Source organism: Hyla sarda, chromosome 3 (genome assembly GCF_029499605.1).
Source record: "Hyla sarda isolate aHylSar1 chromosome 3, aHylSar1.hap1, whole genome shotgun sequence".
In the NCBI taxonomy this organism is placed as follows: Eukaryota; Metazoa; Chordata; class Amphibia; order Anura; family Hylidae; genus Hyla; species Hyla sarda.
The window spans coordinates 173,011,392-173,031,923 of NC_079191.1; the positions used below are offsets into that span (position 1 = coordinate 173,011,392).

The window sequence follows — 20,532 nt, forward strand, 5'->3', positions numbered from 1 at the left end:
GCCGAGCGCTCCGGGTCCCCGCTCCTCCCCGGAGCGCTCGCTACACTCTCCTCACTGCAGCGCTCCGGTCAGATCCACTGACCCGGGGCGCTGCGATACCGCCTCCAGCCGGGATGCGATTCGCGATGCGGGTAGCGCCCGCTCGCGATGCGCACCCCGGCTCCCGTACCTGACTCGCTCTCCGTCGGTCCTGTCCCGGCGCGCGCGGCCCTGCTCCTTAGGGCGCGCGCGCGCCGGGTCTTTGCGATTTAAAGGGCCACTGCGCCGCTGATTGGCGCAGTGGTTCCAATTAGTCTGATCACCTGTGCACTTCCCTATATCACCTCACTTCCCCTGCACTTCCTTGCCGGATCTTGTTGCCATCGTGCCAGTGAAAGCGTTTCCTTGTGTGTTCCTAGCCTGTGTTCCAGACCTCCTGCCGTTGCCCCTGACTACGATCCTTGCTGCCTGCCCCGACCTTCTGCTACGTCCGACCTTGCTTCTGTCTACTCCCTTGTACCGCGCCTATCTTCAGCAGCCAGAGAGGTGAGCCGTTGCTAGTGGATACGACCTGGTCACTACCGCCGCAGCAAGACCATCCCGCTTTGCGGCGGGCTCTGGTGAAAACCAGTAGTGACTTAGAACCGATCCACTAGCACGGTCCACGCCAATCCCTCTCCGGCACAGAGGATCCACTACCTGCCAGCCGGCATCGTGACAGTAGATCCGGCCATGGATTCCGCTGAAGTTCCTCTGCCAGTTGTCGCTGACCTCACCACGGTGGTCGCCCAGCAGTCACAACAGATAGCGCAACAAGGCCAACAGCTGTCTCAACTGACCGTTATGCTACAGCAGTTACTACCACAGCTTCAGCAATCATCTTCTCCGCCAGCTCCTGCACCTCCTCCGCAGCGACTGGCCGCTTCTGGTCTACGCCTATCCTTGCCGGATAAATTTGATGGGGACTCTAAGTTTTGCCGTGGCTTTCTTTCCCAATGTTCCCTGCACTTGGAGATGATGTCGGACCAGTTTCCCACTGAAAGGTCTAAGGTGGCTTTCGTAGTCAGCCTTCTGTCTGGAAAAGCCCTGTCTTGGGCCACACCGCTCTGGGACCGCAATGACCCCGTCACTGCCTCTGTACACTCCTTCTTCTCGGAAATCCGAAGTGTCTTTGAGGAACCTGCCCGAGCCTCTTCTGCTGAGACTGCCCTGTTGAACCTGGTCCAGGGTAATTCTTCCGTTGGCGAGTATGCCGTACAATTCCGTACTCTTGCTTCAGAATTATCCTGGAATAATGAGGCCCTCTGCGCGACCTTTAAAAAAGGCCTATCCAGCAACATTAAAGATGTTCTGGCCGCACGAGAAATCCCTGCTAATCTACATGAACTCATTCACCTAGCCACTCGCATTGACATGCGTTTTTCCGAAAGGCGTCAGGAGCTCCGCCAGGATATGGACTCTGTTCGCACGAGGCGTTTCTTCTCCTCGGCTCCTCTCTCCTCTGGTCCCCTGCAATCCGTTCCTGTGCCTCCCGCCGTGGAGGCTATGCAGGTCGACCGGTCTCGCCTGACACTTCAAGAGAGGACACGACGCCGCATGGAGAATCTCTGCCTGTACTGTGCTAGTACCGAACACTTCCTGAGGGATTGTCCTATCCGTCCTCCCCGCCTGGAAAGACGTACGCTGACTCCGCACAAAGGTGAGACAGTCCTTGATGTCTACTCTGCTTCTCCACGTCTTACTGTGCCTGTGCGGATGTCTGCCTCTGCCTTCTCCTTCTCTACTATGGCCTTCTTGGACTCTGGATCTGCAGGAAATTTTATTTTGGCCTCTCTCGTCAACAGGTTCAACATCCCAGTGACCAGTCTCGCCAGACCCCTCTACATCAATTGTGTAAACAATGAAAGATTGGACTGTACCATACGTTTCCGCACGGAGCCCCTTCTAATGTGCATCGGATCTCATCACGAGAGGATTGAACTTTTGGTCCTCCCCAATTGCACTTCTGAAATTCTCCTTGGACTTCCCTGGCTTCAACTTCATTCCCCAACCCTGGATTGGTCCACTGGGGAGATCAAGAGTTGGGGGCCCTCTTGTTCCAAGGACTGTCTAAAACCGGTTCCCAGTAACCCTTGCCGTGACTCTGTGGTTCCTCCCGTAACCGGTCTCCCTAAGGCCTATATGGACTTTGCGGATGTTTTTTGCAAAAAACAAGCTGAGACTCTACCTCCTCACAGGCCTTATGATTGTCCTATCGACCTCCTCCCGGGCACTACTCCACCCCGGGGCAGAATTTATCCTCTGTCCGCCCCAGAGACTCTTGCCATGTCTGAATACGTCCAGGAAAATTTAAAAAAGGGCTTTATCCGTAAATCCTCCTCTCCTGCCGGAGCCGGATTTTTCTTTGTGTCCAAAAAAGATGGCTCCCTACGTCCTTGCATTGACTACCGCGGTCTTAATAAAATCACGGTTAAGAACCGCTACCCCCTACCCCTCATCTCTGAACTCTTTGATCGCCTCCAAGGTGCCCACATCTTTACCAAACTGGACTTAAGAGGTGCTTATAATCTCATCCGCATCAGAGAGGGGGATGAATGGAAAACGGCATTTAACACCAGAGATGGACACTTTGAGTATCTGGTCATGCCCTTTGGCCTGTGCAACGCCCCTGCCGTCTTCCAAGACTTTGTTAATGAAATTTTTCGTGATCTTTTATACTCCTGTGTTGTTGTATATCTGGACGATATCCTGATTTTTTCTGCCAATCTAGAAGAACACCGCCAGCATGTCCGTATGGTTCTTCAGAGACTTCGTGACAATCAACTCTATGCCAAAATAGAGAAATGTCTGTTTGAATGCCAATCTCTTCCTTTCCTAGGATACTTGGTCTCTGGCCAGGGACTACAAATGGATCCAGACAAACTCTCTGCCGTCTTAGATTGGCCACGCCCCTCCGGACTCCGTGCTATCCAACGCTTTTTGGGGTTCGCCAATTATTACAGGCAATTTATTCCACATTTTTCTACCGTTGTGGCTCCTATCGTGGCTTTAACCAAAAAAAATGCCGATCCCAAGTCTTGGCCTCCTCAAGCGGAAGACGCCTTTAAACGGCTCAAGTCTGCCTTTTCTTCGGCTCCCGTGCTCTCCAGACCTGACCCTTCCAAACCCTTCCTATTGGAGGTTGATGCCTCCTCAGTGGGAGCTGGAGCTGTTCTTCTACAAAAAAATTTTTCCGGGCATGCTGTCACTTGTGGTTTTTTTTCTAGGACCTTCTCTCCGGCGGAGAGGAACTACTCCATCGGGGATCGAGAGCTTCTAGCCATCAAATTAGCACTTGAGGAATGGAGGCATCTGCTGGAGGGATCAAGATTTCCAGTTATTATTTACACCGATCACAAGAACCTCTCCTACCTCCAGTCTGCCCAACGGCTGAATCCTCGCCAGGCCCGGTGGTCTCTGTTCTTTGCCCGATTTAATTTTGAAATTCACTTTCGGCCTGCCGATAAGAACATTAGGGCCGATGCTCTCTCTCGTTCCTCGGATGCTTCGGAAGTTGAACTCTCTCCGCAACACATCATTCCTCCTGACTGCCTGATTTCCACTTCTCCAGCCTCCATCAGGCAAACTCCTCCAGGAAAGACCTTTGTTTCTCCACGCCAACGCCTCGGAATCCTCAAATGGGGTCACTCCTCCCATCTCGCAGGTCATGTGGGCATCAAGAAATCTGTGCAACTCATCTCTCGCTTCTATTGGTGGCCGACTCTGGAGACGGATGTTGTGGACTTTGTGCGAGAATGCACTATCTGTGCCCGGGATAAGACTCCTCGCCAGAAGCCCGCTGGTTTTCTTCATCCCCTGCCTGTCCCCGAACAGCCTTGGTCTCTGATTGGTATGGATTTTATTACTGATTTACCCCCTTCCCGTGGCAACACTGTTATTTGGGTGGTCGTTGATCGATTCTCCAAAATGGCACATTTCATCCCTCTTCCTGGTCTTCCTTCAGCGCCTCAGTTGGCTAAACAATTTTTTGTACACATTTTTCGTCTTCACGGGTTGCCTACGCAGATCGTCTCGGATAGAGGCGTCCAATTCGTGTCTAAATTTTGGAGGGCTCTCTGTAAACAACTCAAGATTAAATTAAATTTTTCTTCTGCATATCATCCTCAATCCAATGGACAAGTAGAAAGAATTAACCAGGTCTTGGGTGATTATTTACGACATTTTGTTTCCTCCCGCCAGGATGACTGGGCAGATCTCCTTCCATGGGCCGAATTCTCGTATAACTTCAGAGTCTCTGAATCTTCCTCCAAATCCCCATTTTTCGTGGTGTACGGCCGTCACCCTCTTCCCCCCCTCCCTACCCCCTTGCCCTCTGGTCTGCCCGCTGTGGATGAAATTTCTCGTGACCTTTCCATCATATGGAGAGAGACCCAAAATTCTCTCTTACAGGCTTCATCACGCATGAAGAAGTTCGCGGATAAGAAAAGAAGAGCTCCTCCCATTTTTTCCCCTGGAGACAAGGTATGGCTCTCCGCTAAATATGTCCGCTTCCGTGTCCCTAGCTACAAGTTGGGACCACGCTATCTTGGTCCTTTCAAAATTTTGTGCCAGATTAATCCTGTCTCTTACAAACTTCTTCTTCCTCCTTCTCTTCGTATTCCTAATGCCTTTCACGTTTCTCTTCTTAAACCACTCATCATCAACCGTTTCTCTCCCAAATCTGTTCCTCCCACTCCTGTTTCCGGCTCCTCGGACATCTTCTCCGTCAAAGAGATTCTGGCATCCAAAAAGGTCAGAGGGAAAACCTTTTTTTTAGTGGATTGGGAGGGTTGTGGTCCAGAAGAGAGATCCTGGGAACCTGAGGACAATATCCTAGACAAAAGTCTGCTCCTCAGGTTCTCAGGCTCTAAGAAGAGGGGGAGACCCAAGGGGGGGGGTACTGTTACGCCGAGCGCTCCGGGTCCCCGCTCCTCCCCGGAGCGCTCGCTACACTCTCCTCACTGCAGCGCTCCGGGGCGCTGCGATACCGCCTCCAGCCGGGATGCGATTCGCGATGCGGGTAGCGCCCGCTCGCGATGCGCACCCCGGCTCCCGTACCTGACTCGCTCTCCGTCGGTCCTGTCCCGGCGCGCGCGGCCCCGCTCCTTAGGGCGCGCGCGCGCCGGGTCTTTGCGATTTAAAGGGCCACTGCGCCGCTGATTGGCGCAGTGGTTCCAATTAGTCTGATCACCTGTGCACTTCCCTATATCACCTCACTTCCCCTGCACTTCCTTGCCGGATCTTGTTGCCATCGTGCCAGTGAAAGCGTTTCCTTGTGTGTTCCTAGCCTGTGTTCCAGACCTCCTGCCGTTGCCCCTGACTACGATCCTTGCTGCCTGCCCCGACCTTCTGCTACGTCCGACCTTGCTTCTGTCTACTCCCTTGTACCGCGCCTATCTTCAGCAGCCAGAGAGGTGAGCCGTTGCTAGTGGATACGACCTGGTCACTACCGCCGCAGCAAGACCATCCCGCTTTGCGGCGGGCTCTGGTGAAAACCAGTAGTGACTTAGAACCGATCCACTAGCACGGTCCACGCCAATCCCTCTCCGGCACAGAGGATCCACTACCTGCCAGCCGGCATCGTGACAATGTGTTTTTTTATTTGCTGTTCTGGCACCATAGGGGCTTCCTAAATGCGGCATGCCCCCATAGCAAAATTTGCTTTCAAAAAGCCAAATGTGACTCCTTCTCTTCTGAGACCTGTAGTGCGCCAGCAGAGCAATTTTCACCCCCATATGGGGTGTTTTCTGAATAGAGAGAAAATGGGCTCCAATTTTTGGGGGGGTATTTTCTGCTATTACCCTTTTTAAAAATGTAAAATTTTTGGGAAACCAAGCATTTTAGGTAACATTTTTTTTTTTTACATATGCAAAAGTCGTGAATCACCTGTGGGGTATTTAGGTTCACTTTACCCCTTGTTACGTTCCCCAAGGGGTCTAGTTTCCAAAATGGTATGCCATGTGTTTTTTTTTTTTTGCTGTCCTGGCACCATAGGGGCTTCCTAAAGGTGACATGCCCCCCAAAAAACATTTGTCACTCCTTCCCTTCTGAGCCCTCTACTGTGCCCGCTGAACAATTAACATAGACATATGAGGTATGTCCTTACTCGAGAGAAATTGGGTTTCAAATACAAGTAAAAATTTTCTCCTTTTTATCCCTTGCAAAAATTGGGTCTACAAGAACATGCGAGTGTAAAAAATGAAGATTTTGAATTTTCTCCTTCACTTTGCTGCTATTCCTGTGAAACACCTAAAGGGTTAATACACTTACTGAATGTCATTTTGAATACTTTCGGGGGTGTAGTTTTTATAATGGGGTCTTTTATGGGGTATTTCTAATAAGAAGACCCTTCAAATCAACTTCAAAACTGAACTGGTCCCTGAAAAATAGTGAGTTTGAAAATTTTGTGAAAAATTTCAAAATTGCTGCTGAACTTTGAAGCCCTCTGGCGTGTTCCAAAAGTAAAAACTCATAAATTTTATGATGCAAACATAAAGTAGACATATTGTATGTGTGAACCCAAAAATTTTTTATTTTGAATATCCATTTTCCTTATAAGCAGAGAGCTTCAAAGTTAGAAAAATGCAAAATTTTCATTTTTTTCATCAAATTTTGGGATTTTTCACCAAGAAAGGATGCAAGTTACCATAAAATTTTACCACTAAGTTAAAGTAGAATATGTCACGAAAAAACTATCTCGCAATCAGAATGATAACTAAAAGCATTTTAGAGTGACAGTGGTCAGATTTGCAAAAAAACGCTCTGGTCCTTAAGGTGTAAAATGGCCTGGTCCTTAAGGGGTTAAGGGGTTAAACTACATAATAAATATGATAATTTGTATTCAACATATATTTAATTACTCAATTGTTTTAAACTTTTCTTGGGGACAGTACAAGGCAATGGGACTGCACTTTATGAACACACTGTATGGATTCTGAAATCTGCAGCATATCCATTTATATATATTGATAACAAACAAGGATAGAAAAACCATAAGGATGTTGTATACAGATGAATAAAATGGTGCATTAATTAATTTAATAAATAAAATAAATATATATGAATAAAATAAATATATTTGGTTGTGTATATATGAAGACCAGTGAGTCTACGCATTGGAGAACAAAATACCATAAATACATTTGTTGTCAATCCTGGTTTGATGAAAGAATCTTAATTTTTTTATAGGGACACTGCGGAGCTGGAAAGGGTGCAAAGATGTGCGACTAAACTAATATGGGGCATGGAACATTTTAGCTATGAGGAGTGATTAAAGGAATTACAATTGTTTTGTCTTGAGAAGAGACGTTTAAGGGGGGATATGATAAACGTATATAAGTATATTAATAGCCCATACAAAAAATATGGAGAAAAACTGTTCCAGGTTAAACCTCCCCAAAGGACAAGGGGGCACTCCCTGGAGAAGGCACTCATCTGGAGAAGAAAAGGTTTAGTCTAAAGGGGCGACACGCCTTCTTTACCATAATAACTGTGAATTTATGGAACAGTCTACCTCAGGAACTGGTCACAGCAGGAACAATTAATAGCTTTAAAACAGGGTTAGATACATTCCTGGAACAAAATAACATTAATGCTTATGCAGAATTATAAAACTACATCCCTTCCCCTTATCCCCTTACACCCTTCCCTTCAATACCCTGGTTGGACTTGATGGACGTATGTCTTTTTTCAACCATACTAACTATGTAACTATATAAATACACCCTGTTCCAAATTATTATGCAAATTCTATATAAGTGTCACAAAGATAAACCCCTTAAATGGGCACTGTCATTAACTTTTTTTTTATATATGTTGTAGTATATATGTACTACAACATATCTCTAATACATTTTCATTATTTTTTTTTTTTTTTTAGTAAAATGCTTTAATAAACATTTGAAAACCGGCCACTAGGGGTCTCCCTCCTAGTGGCCGGCTGCAGGCTGGTGTGACGTCACGCCTGAATTCGGACCAATGCCGGCCGGGCATCGGTCCTAACTCATTCAGCCTGCACTCGCTCCCTGCCTGTCAATCAGACAGGCAGGGAGCAAGCGCATTGGCTCCCTGGCCGGCCAGCCACTCCTCCTGCACATGACGCCGCCGCTGCCTCTGCATGCTGGACTGTCTGGCAGTATGTATGGATCTGTTTTAGGGGAGAGAGGGGGTTGGGGGAGAGCGGGGATCGGGGGTTGGGGGAGAGTGGGGTTCGGCATTTTAACACGGGGGGGATCGGGGAACAGACGGAGGGAACAGGGTAGCGCCGCGCCCATGGCCCTAACTAATTGTTTTCTGCACAGGTTGCCTCCAGCTGTTTCAACACTACAACTCCCAGCTTGCCCTGACAGCCAAAAGATGTCAGTTCAAGCTGGGAGTTGTAGTGGTGAAACAGCTGGAGGTACCCTATATAGATGAAGTAAGGGAAGAAGTCGCCCTCCCCAGCAGTCATCAGTGATGTGGTGCCTGCTGGGGAAGTCTGCCTGGTAGTGAGCACACTACCAGGCAGACAAAAAGTCATTTTTAACATAGTAAAAAAAAAAAAAAAATTAAAAGCAGGGAGGGGGTTAGGGATAGATGGTTAATAGGCAGGGATAGAAAAAAAAAGGAGACCCTTTAAGGACTCAGGGTGTTTCCGTTTTTGCATTTTCGTTTTTTCCTCCTTACATTTAAAAATCATAACCCTTTCTATTTTGCACCTAAAATTCCATATTATGGCTTATTTTTTGCGCCACCAATTCTACTTTGCAGTTACAGTAGTCATTTTAACAAAAAATCCACAGCGAAACGGAAAAAAATCAGTGTGCGACAAAATTGAAGAAAAAAAATGCCATTTTGTAAGTTTTGAGGGCTTCCGTTTCTACGCAGTGCATTTTTCGGTAAAAATTACACCTTTACTTTATTCTGTAGGTCCAGACAATCAAAATGATACCCTACTTACATAGGTTTGATTTTGTCTTACGTCTGGAAAAAATCATAACTATCGTATTTATCGGGGTATACCACGCACCGGCCTATAACACGCACCCTCATTTTACCAAGGATATTTGGGTAAAAAAAGTTTTTTACCCAAATATCCATGAAAAAATGAGGGTGCGTGTGTGCGCGTGTATACCACGATATACCCCCAGGAAAGGCAGGGGGAGAGAGGCCGTCGCTGCCCGCTTCTCTCCCCCTGCCTTTCCTGGGGTCTAGAGCGCTGCTGTCGGCCCTTTTCACCCCCTGGTTATCGGCGCCGCTGCCCGTTCTGTCCCCCTGACTATCGGTGCCGGCCCCGTTGCCTCCCCCCATCCCCGGTGACATAATTACCTGAGTCCGGTCCGCGCTGCTCCAGGCCTCCGTCGTGCGTCCCCAGCGTCGTTGCTATGCACGGCGCGGCGCTCTGACGTCATGCGCCGCGCCGTTCAGCGCATAGCAATGACGCCTGGGGACGCACGACGGAGGCCTGGAGCAGCGCGGACCCGACTCAGGTAATTATGCCACCGGGGATGGGGGGAGGCAACGGGGCAGCGGCGCCGGCACCGATAGTCAGGGGGACAGAACGGGCAGCGGCGCCGATAACCAGGGGATGAAAAGGGCCGACAGCAGCGCTCTAGACCCCAGGAAAGGCAGGGGGAGAGAAGCGGGCAGCGACGGCCTCTCTCCCCCTGCCTTTCCTGGGGGTGTATCGGCGTATAACACGCACACAGACTTTAGGCTAAAAATTTTAGCCTAAAAAGTGCGTGTTATACGCCGATAAATACGGTACATGCACAAAAATGAATATGCTTAAAATTGTCATTTTTGACCCTTATAACTTTTTTATTTTTCAGCCTACGGGGCGGTATGCACCGTGATCTGAAGTTTTTAGTGGTACCATTTTTGTATTGATCTGACTTTTTAATTGCTTTTTATTCATTTTTGCGTGCCCGCCATTGACCGTGCGGTTTAATTAATTATACATTTTTATAGTTCGGACATTTCCACATTACCACGTATGTTTATTTTTATTTTAATTTACAAAGTTGTTTTTTTTTTTTTTTTTTTATGGGAAAAGCGGGGTGATTCTTACTTTTACTAGGGAAGGGGTTAAATGATCTTTATGAACTTTTTTTTCATATTTTTTTTTTTGCAATGTTATAGCCCCATCTAGTGGCTATAACACTGCAAACACTGATCTTCTACACAGATCACAGCCATGCATTAACATGGCAATGATCCGTGTTATCGGCGGTCGATTGCCAAAGCCTGGATTTCAGGCTTGGAGCAATCAATCGCCGATCGGACGTGACAGAGGCTGGTAACGGACCCTCCGCTTGGGTTCCAGCTATTCGGGACATCACGACTTCACCGCGATGGTCCCCATCAGCCCAACTGAGCTGCTGGGAGTGTATTTTTGTTACTTTAGATGCGGCGATCAACTTTGAATGCCGCATCTAAAGAGTTAATAGCGCGTGGCAGAACGATCAGTGCCACACGCTATTAGCCCAGGGTCCCGGCTTTCATTAGCCACCGGGACCGACCTGCAATGACCGGGACTGGGTGCAGGGCATACAGGTATGCCCTGCATCCTTAAGAGGTTAAATATGGTTTTTCAGTTTAACTCATGGATGGCATTGTGTCTCAGGGCTCTTTTGATCACTGAAAACAATCTCTGACACCCGTGATAATTAGATTGTCAGGTAAGCCCAATTTAAGGAAAAACTACTTAAGGTGGGTGTTCCACATTATTAAGCAGACACCATTTTCAAGCAATATGGGGAAGAAAGAGGATCTCTCTGCTGTCGCAAAGAGTGAAATAGTTCAATGCCTTGGACAACGTATAAAAACATTAGATATATCACAAAAACTTAAAGGGGTAGTTTAGTTAAGTAAAATATCATTTATTTAATTCCCTCATATACTGATAAATATAACTTCCTAAACAAGTAATTATAAGTAATGCACCATTGCCATTGCAGAGCTATATGAAGCACAAAATGTGCGAAATGCAGTAAAATGAGCCATCCTGCGTCTACTCTGTCTCGGCTTTCTTCCCCTAACTGCCTCTGGCCCCCAACCTTGGTGACAGAGTCATGTAACTTTTATGCTGTCTCTGAGTCCATGTAAGCCATGCCCCCAGAAGCAACTGCACAGAAGAAAGATCTGATAACTCTGAGGAAGTGAGGGGGTTTACAGATGGACTTTTTGGGAATGCTGGGAGTTGTAGTTTTGCAACAGATGGAGGCACTCATTTTGTGAATCATTGCTATATAAACTGCTCTAAAAAATAAAATGAACACTAAGATAACACATACTAGAACAGAATGAATGAACTAATCTTATGAAATACTTTCGTCTTTACATAGTTGAATGAGCTGACAACAAAAATCACATAAAAATTGTCAATGTAAATCAAATTAATCACATGTGCTCAGCGTGAACCTGCTTTCATCTGTGAAGAGCACAGGGCGCCAGTGGAGAATTTGTCAATCTTGGTGTTCTCTGGCAAATGCCAAACGTCCTGCACGGTGTTGGGCTGTAAGCACAACCCCCACCTGTGGATGTTGGGCCCTCATATCACCCCCATGGAGTCTGTTTCTGACCGTTTGAGTGGACACATGCACATTTGTGGCCTGCTGGAGGTCATTTTGCAGGGCTCTGGCAGTGCTTCTCCTGCTCCTCCTTGCACAAAGGCGGAGGTAGTGGTCCTGCTGCTGGGTTGTTGCCCTCCTACAGCCTTCTCCACATCCCCTGATGTACTGGCCTGTCTCCTGGTAGCGCCTCCATGCTCTGGACACTACGCTGACAGACACAGCAAACCTTCTTGCCACAGCTCGCATTGATGTGTCATCCTGGATGAGCTGAACTACCTGAGCTACTTGTGTGGGTTGTAGACTCTGTCTCATGCTACCACTAGAGTGAAAGCACCGCCAGCATTCAATAGTGACCAAAACATCAGCCATAAAGCATAGGAACTGAGAAGTGGTCTGTGGTCACCACCTGAAGAATCACTCCTTTATTGGGTGGTGTCTTGCTAATTGCCTATCATTTCCACCTATTGTCTGTTCCATTTGCACAACAGCATGTGAAATTGATTGTCAATCAGTGTTACTTCTTGAATGGACAGTGTGATTTCACAGAAGTGTGATTGACTTGTAGTTACAGTGTGTTGTTTAAGTGTTTCCTTTATTTTTTTTTTGAGCAGTGTAGTACAGAAGATGAAAGCAGGATGGGAATGGTTGCTTAGTAATGCTCTGATGATTGGGGCCAAGGGACTGAGGCAGCCAACGGCAATTAGGAGGAAGTGAGCACAGAGCGGCAGCAAAGGATGCTGGGACCTGTAGTTTAAAGACAGCATGTGGGGAATGGAACAAGTAGGAGGGCAGAAAGGTGTATTAGAGCCACGTACAGGAGATTTAATAGGTCACAGTACAGGGTGGGCCATTTATACGGATACACCTTAATAAAATGGGAATGGTTGGTAATATTAACTTCCTGTTTGTGACACATTAGTATATGTGAGGGGGGAAACTTTTCAAGATGGGTGGTGGCCATGGTGGCCATTTTGAAGTCGGCCATTTTGAATCCAACTTTTGTTGGAAGAGGGTTTGGGAATTTCACAAGAAAAACAATGTGCTTGGTTTTAACGCAACTTTATTCTTTCATGAGTTATTTACAAGTTTCTGACCACTTATAAAATGTGTTCAATGTGCTGCCCATCGTGTTGGATTGTCAATGCAACCCTCTTCTCCCACTCTTCACACACTGATAGCAACACCGCAGGAGAAATGCTAGCACAGGCTTCCAGTATCCGTGGCCCACCCTGTAGAATAATAAATGCAAGGTTAATGCCCTTAGCTGATCTGAGTTTTTTTTCTTTTTTATTCTGTTCATTTGATAACCCCTTTAAGCATGATCATCAACTATTAAGAGATTTGTGGTCATTCAGAGCACAGACAGTTTTGTGCAGATAAAGGCACATTGAGGAAGATTTCTGCCAGATCCATGCATTGGATCAAGAGAGCAGCTACTAAAATATCATTACATAACAGCAAACAGATATTTGAAGCTGCTGGTGCCTCTGCTGGTGCCTCTGGAGTCCGACGGACATCAAGGTGTATAGTCCTCCAGAGTCTAGCAGCTGTGCATAAACCTATTCGGCCACCACTATCCAATGCTCACAAGCAGAAACGGCTGCATTGTGCAAAAAAAATACATGAAGACTAATTTTCAAACAGTCCTGTTCACTGATGAGTACCGTGCAACCCTGAATGGTCTAGACGGAGTAGTGGATGGTTGGTGGACGGCCTCCCTGTTCCAACAAGGCTGCGACGTAAGCAAGGCAGTGGTAGAATCATGTTTTGGGCCAAAATCATGGGAAGAGAGCTGGTTGGCCCTTTTATTGAATGCCTGCTCCCATTCCATAACGTGGGGTCACGCGTCATATCGGCTCAGACCGTCCGCTAATACCGGACATCACGGTGATGTCCAGTAACAACCCTTTAGTATTAACCCTTTAGTGAAACTAATAGCTTCCCAGCAGCTCAGCTGGGCTTATCGAGAAGCGAGGAGGGTCCCTACCTGCCTCCTCGTTGTCTGATCGCCGAATGACTGCTCCATGCCTGAGATCCAGGCAGGAGCAGTCGAGCGCTGAAAACACTGATCAATGCTATGCTATGGCATAGCATTGATCAGTGTCTGCAATCAGTGTAATGCATGTCATAGTTCGCTATGGGGACTATAACATTGCAAAAAAAAAGTTACAAGACAGAGATAGTTTGGCATTGCGCAAATCTGATATTTGGACAGTTGAGGTAGGAATACTGCTATATGCAGACAAGTGGTGATCTGAAGTCGGCAACTCACCGGTAAACCTTCGTCTTCTTTAGTGAAAACACATGAAAACAAACATGTTTTGCGGGGAGGGACATGTAAGGGGGGTGGTACAGCTAGGCGGCAACAGCAGCCATTTCGCACTATAGTAGTGCTTCTTCTGGCCTCAACCATGCTAGGATTCACTAAACTTATATAGGTGCAAATCAATAATATCCAATCACCAAACACCAGGGTTACACCACGTGACTAAAAAAGTAACGGGTAGGAGGTATCTTGCAGAATGGTTACTTAGAAAACATTAAAATTACTTTATACAGAAAGAACTACTAAAAGCATACTGAAATATCGACCTTGTCATTCAGTCCTAGTGAACCAGTAGCATTGGCATTAATTAGCCAGTGCGTCTCTCTTTGAAGGAGACGCTTATCTGCTCTTATGCTGGGCATAGCTTCCACCTTCTCTATACCTGCATACCGCAATACTTCTGGATTGCCCCAATGGGATTCTATTACATGGGATATTAGATGTGGAGCACCCTTACCGATGCAAATGGAATCGAAGTGCTCTCTGATGCGATTACATAATTGTCTAATAGTTTTCCCTATGTAATAGAAGCCGCATGGGCAAAATATATCGTATACCACATTTTTGGACCAGCATTATTAATTCGCTCACGGTGTAATTCACATGTCCCAGCCTAAGGTTTTTGTCACGAGAGTTATATTTACAAAAATCACAGTTTTTGCATTGAAAGTTTCCTTGTGGTACAAAATCTCCTAACCATGTTGTTTTTTGTTTTTCTGAGTTTTCGTTTTTAACGCATCCCCTAAGGTTTTATTTCGTCTGTATGCTATGAGTGGTTTTTCATGGCTATATTTTTTTATATCCTCATCTGCTTCAACAATATACCAGTTACATCTGATTGCTTGTTCAATAATTTTATTTACAGGAGAATTATTGAAAGTAAAAGCAAGCCTTCCATCAGTAGTTTTAGTTTTTTGTTTAGATGTTAGTAATGTTACTCTATTCTGAGAGTCATCTGTTTTTCTACCTGTTTTAATCAATTTTTCTGGGTATCCCCTTTCTTTTGATCTTTTTCTAATTCATTTGCTTGTTTGTGATATGTTTCACCTTTCATATTATTTCTTTTTAGTCTTAGGAACTTGCCGTATGGTATCCCTTTTTTTAACTGTTGCTGGATGTGAACTATTAAAATGTAATAGAGTGTTTTTTGCTACTTCTTTATGATACCCTTCACTAATTAGCTTGTTATTTTCAATCTTTAGCCTCACATCTAGAAACTCCAAACTCCTACATATTGCTGTGTGAATGCCATATTCGATGTATTACAATTATTTAAATAGGTAAGGAATTCTGAAAACTGTACTACTGAACCCGACCATATTAATAAAATGTCATCCACGAAATGAACATAAGATTTGATGTATTGGAGGAATGCATTCTGAGAAGTGTTTATGTATCTGTTTTCAAATACCGCTAAAAACAAATTAGCATATGTACAGGACACCGGAGTCCCCATCGGGGTTCTGGTGTCCTGTCTATACCACTTCTCTTTATAAGTAAAGGTGCTCTTTGACAGAATAAATCATAATGCCTCACAGACAAATGTGATAGAGGTTTCTGAGCTGCCGGTATTCTTCAAGATGTCGCTCACAACTTATACATCAGCATCATGAGGGATGCGGGTATACAGGCTGACCACTTCTATAGAGCATAAGCTCCATCCTTCCTGCCAATGCATTTCACCCAAAACTTGTAGCAAATGTCTAGTATATTTAATATATGCTGGGATTGCCGGCAGTAGAGGACGCAATAGCCAATCTAAATAGTGTGATAAGTGCTCGGTCACTAAGCCGACCCCTGCCACGATCGGCGACCTATGGGGCGGCTCAGTGATTTATAAATGTGATTTAATCCCTTCCATAATAAAAGTTTGAATCACCCCCCTCTTCCCTTTTAAAAAAAACTGTGTAAATAAAAATAAATATAAACATATGTGCAAATTAAACATTAAATATTATACAATATTAAACATTTTATCAATTGCAATACGGCGACTGTTATATATCTATTAACCTGTGAAAAATGCCATGTACAATATGTGGTTTGTACTTCGAATGCTCTTAAAGTTTGGATTAGAAAGCATCTATCTGATATCCCACACTTTTTGTCTCGCCATGTTTCTATGGCCACCAAACACTGTGTTGAGAAACACGGGGGAGATTTCTCCTCCTTGTCTCTCCTCGGCATTAAAAAAATTGTTAACCCCATGAGGGGAGGGGGTGTCAGGCAGAAATTATTGGATAGGGAAGTTTTTTGGATAATAGAGCTTCAAACTAGATATCCGAATGGTATGAACCTAAGACAAGATGTTATTCTCCACTATTAGTGTCTTCAACTCATTTAAATTTATTACTCATATTTATATATGTATTATTTTTGTATACATTCTATAGAAGACATTCAGGGTGGACGAATTTTATATATATATACATTTTTTGTTTCTCTTAAGAGGTTTTATACTTGAAATTATACCTGTGTCTCATGGGTTCATACCTGCCCTCTCTTTCATTTTTCATATTTCTCCCGACTGTTCGTGTGCTCCTATTCATTTATTTTATTTTATTCCATCTATTTTCCACTGACAGAATTTATACATTTTTTATATATATATATATATATATATATATATATATATATATTTATTTATTTATTTGTATAATCTATTCTAATAATGATAAAAATGTTCTTTTTTTCTCTTTCTTCTTTTTATTCCCAGTTTTCTTTCTCTTTCTTGTGAGTAGCGCACATGGGCATACTATTCCTGGATTTTTCCCAACATGGACATTTGGAATATTTTCCTGATATTATTCAGTATGAAGAAAAAGGAAGAAATCACATAAAAAACAAGTAATAAAAAATGATTATTCTCTTTTCTATATGCTCATGTGCGATATCGGAAAAGACAGAGAGGAATCGATCTCTCAAGTATTGAAGATAACATACAAAATTTGGCTGTTTGATACATAAATTTCTCTTTTTTTATATATATATTTTATATTCAAGGTGTTTACATTCATGTTCACATAGCAAGATACTACTTCCTTGCGTTTTTATTGTTATCTTGGTTTGTTAGGGAGGGAGGGGGTTAAACACCTGGGCCTAGCCCCGTGGTGATTTCATCCCCTTCCTCTATAAATAACATGCACCCATGTCTGTTAATTGTACGACTAAGGCTACGTATTGTGGCCGAAACGTGTCACCTGTCTTCCATGTTGGCTGATTGCTAAATAAAATATTGCTTGATTTGCCACGCTGGACTTTCTCTTCATTTCTCCATAAACATATGTGGTATCACCACGTGCGTAAATGTCCGAACTATAAAAATATATAATAAATCAAACCACATGGTAAATGGCGTACACGTAAAAAAGTTCAAAATAGCGTATTTTTGGTCAGTTTTTACAAGAAATTAATAAAAAGCTATCAAAATGTCCGATCAAAACAAAAATGGTACTGATAAGAACTTCAGATTATCGCATAAAAAATAAACCCTCATACTGCCCCATATGCTGAAAAATAAAAAGTTATAGGGGTCAAGGAGGACATTTTAAAACATATTAATTTTTGTGCGTGTACAGTCATGACCGTAAATGTTGTCCCCCCTGAAATTTTTCAAGAAAATGAAGTATTTCTCAGAGAAAATGACTGCAGTAAAACATGTTTCGCTATACTCATGTTTATTCCCTTTGTGTGTATTGGAACTAAACAAAAAAGGAGGAAAAAAAGCTAATTGAACATAATGCCACACCAAACTCCAAAAATGGGCTGGACAAAATGATTGGCACCCTTTCAAAATTGTGAAAAAATATGATTGTTTAAAGCATATGATGCTCCTTTAAACTCACCTGGGGCAAGTAGCAGGTATGGGAAATACAAATCACACCTGAAAGCAGATAAAAAGGAGAGAAGTTCACATAGTCTTTGCAGTGTGTGTCTGTGTGTTACACTGTCTGAGGACTTGAGAACCAAAATTGTGGAAAAATATCAACATCTCAAGGTTACAAGTCCATCTCCAAAGATCTAGATTTGCCTTTGTCCACAGTGCGCAACATTGTAAAGAAGTTTGCAACCCCATGGCACTATAGCTAATCTCCCTGGGCGTGGACAGAAGAGAAAAATTGATAAAAGGTGTCAACGCAGTAGTCCGGATGGTGGATAAGCAGCCACAAACAAGTTCCAAAGATATTCAAGCTGTCCTGCAGGCTCAGGGAGCATCAGTGTCAGTGCAAACTATCCCCCAACATTTAAATGAGATGAAATGCTATGGCAGGAGACCCAGGAGGACCCCATTGCTGCCACAAAGACATAAAAAAGCAAGACTATATTTTGCCAAAATGAGTTAGCCAAAATCCTTCTGGGGAAATGTCCTGTGGACAGATGAGATCAAGATAGCGCTTTTTGGTAAAGCACATCATTCTACTGTTTACCGAAAACGGAATGAGGCCTACAAAGAAAAGAACACAGTACCTACAGTGAAATATGGTGGAGGTTCAATGATGTTTTGGGGTTGTTTTGCTTCCTCTGTGACTGGGTGCCTTGAATGTGTGCAAGGCATCATGAAATCTGAGGATTACCACTGTTTTTTTGGGTCGCACTGTACAGCCCAGTGTCAGAAAGCTGGGTTTGCATCTGAGATTTTGGGTATTCCAGCAGGACAATGGCCCCTTAAACATATGTCAAAAAGCATCCTAAAAAGGATGGCAACAAAGCGCTGAAGAGTTCTGAAGTGGCCAGCAATGAGTTCAGATCTAAATCCCATTGAATACCTGTGGAGAGATTTTAAAATTGCTGTGGGGAAAAGACCCCCTTCCAATAAGAGAGACATGGAGCAGTTTGCAAAGGAAGAGTGGTCCAATGTTCCGGCTAAGAGGTTTAAGAAGCTTATTGATGTGTGGTGAGCTTGTGGGGATGTAGGGTAGGAAGGGTGTAACTGTGAAATGATGAAAGTGTTGGATTAACTCTTAACTGTCGTGACGCCAGGGTGCGGGTTCTTCCTCTATATATATATATATATATATATATATATATATATATATATCCTACCGCCACTCGTCCCAGGAACGATAGGGAGGAATAAAGGATTGTCCACAACCGGAGGTTTAGTAAACTGGAAATAACTTTACTGCAACTTTTATGCAGGTTAACAGTAGTAACAGTCTTGACAGAGGACCGGACTTTAATTTCCTCACAGTTGGTTGGATGTATAGGTAGAAGAAAAACCCGGTTCCAAGGCGCGATCCACAAAGTCAGTCATATGGTGGTGATCAGTAAAGTATTTATTTAGCCAGGGTGCAACGCGTTTCGGGGCATGGGATCCCCTTCGTCAGGCAAATAGGCATAACATCATGTACAACAGACTGGTTCATTTTAAATAGACCTATTTGGCGCCAAACAGATGTGGCTCCACCCAGTGGGCGTGGTCTTGTGGGCGGACCCACAGCGCCAAAAGCTAATAGCAATAAAATAGTAATAAATATAAACATTTAAAGTCATTACCGCATAAAACATATATACTTAATACAAACATTTAGTGTGAAATTTGAAAGAAAGGAAAAGATGCATGCCGCCGAACCTACGGCGCATGCGCTAGACTCCAAGGATAAGGAATTGATGACGGCCGGAGTGTAGAAAGCATACGGCGCATGCGCCCGCCCCCAGCAGGTAGATATCAGAGCGCACGCGCACCCGGATCAGAAGGGCACGGACTGCGAATCCAGTGCGCGTGCGCCCCCGACATCATGTAAACAGACCCACGTGCGGGCGAGGCGCGCACGCGCCGACGCCCCGGCAGTTCAACACTCAATTCAAGAAGTAAAAAGGAACCGCGCACATGCGCAGACCTCCCGTCACATATACAACTAATATATGTGGGCTCACAAGAGTCATTATAAATTTCAAATAAAAATATCAACAGTACATAATTATAAATGCATAAAAGTTTTTATGGCTCACTTGTAACCATTCTTAAAATATCTATAAAAAATCTATAATTATGGCGTACATGTAATGCGCCCTAATTGGACATAAAATAAACTATAAATGCATAACATTAATAAAAATACAATAAAATTAATACCCATAATAGATGCCTGAGAGTACGCTTCTGGGGATATAGTATTCGTGGGGACTACACCCTAGGTATGCTGTACGTGCACTATTTTAACGAATAATATCAATGGCTTCGTTCAAGCCTAATGGGTACAGGCTATTGAGCTTGTAGATCCAGTAGGATTCTCTTTTTGGCAATCTGTCAAATCTATCATCTATGTTGATAGGAATCTGCTCGATGACCCTTAAAGAAAAGGCTGAGAAGTCTTTATTATGGTGTGTACTGGCATGTTTGGAAACACTATGATTGAGGAATCCTCGCTGGACATTGAAGCAATGTTTATTCATCCGGCAACGTAGCTGTTGCATGGTTCTTCCTACATACTGTAATTTGCAGGAACATTCCAGTAAATAGATCACATAAAATGAGGAGCAGTCTACTCTACTCTTTAAACTGAAACGTTCCTTAGTCACATTACTAGTGAATTTGGTAGAGCCTTCAATAATGTTGCTGCAACATTTGCAGGTTTTGCTTCTACATTTATATATCCCTGGAGTGCTCTTACTTACAACAGGGAGTGGATCACT

General features: G+C 44.2%; 1 long non-coding RNA gene across 4 annotated transcripts in view; it reads left to right on the top strand.

The window, feature by feature from the left end:
- LOC130361881 (uncharacterized) overlaps nt 1-17,125 on the top strand; it is a 64,779-nt gene extending 47,654 nt beyond the window's left edge. For all 4 annotated transcript variants that reach the window (XR_008891190.1, XR_008891187.1, XR_008891189.1 and 1 more), the window contains exons 4-5: nt 15,099-15,176; nt 16,613-17,125. This is a non-coding gene — a long non-coding RNA (uncharacterized LOC130361881). The remainder of the gene's footprint in view (nt 1-15,098; nt 15,177-16,612) is intronic.
- Nucleotides 17,126-20,532: the final 3,407 nt, after the last annotated feature.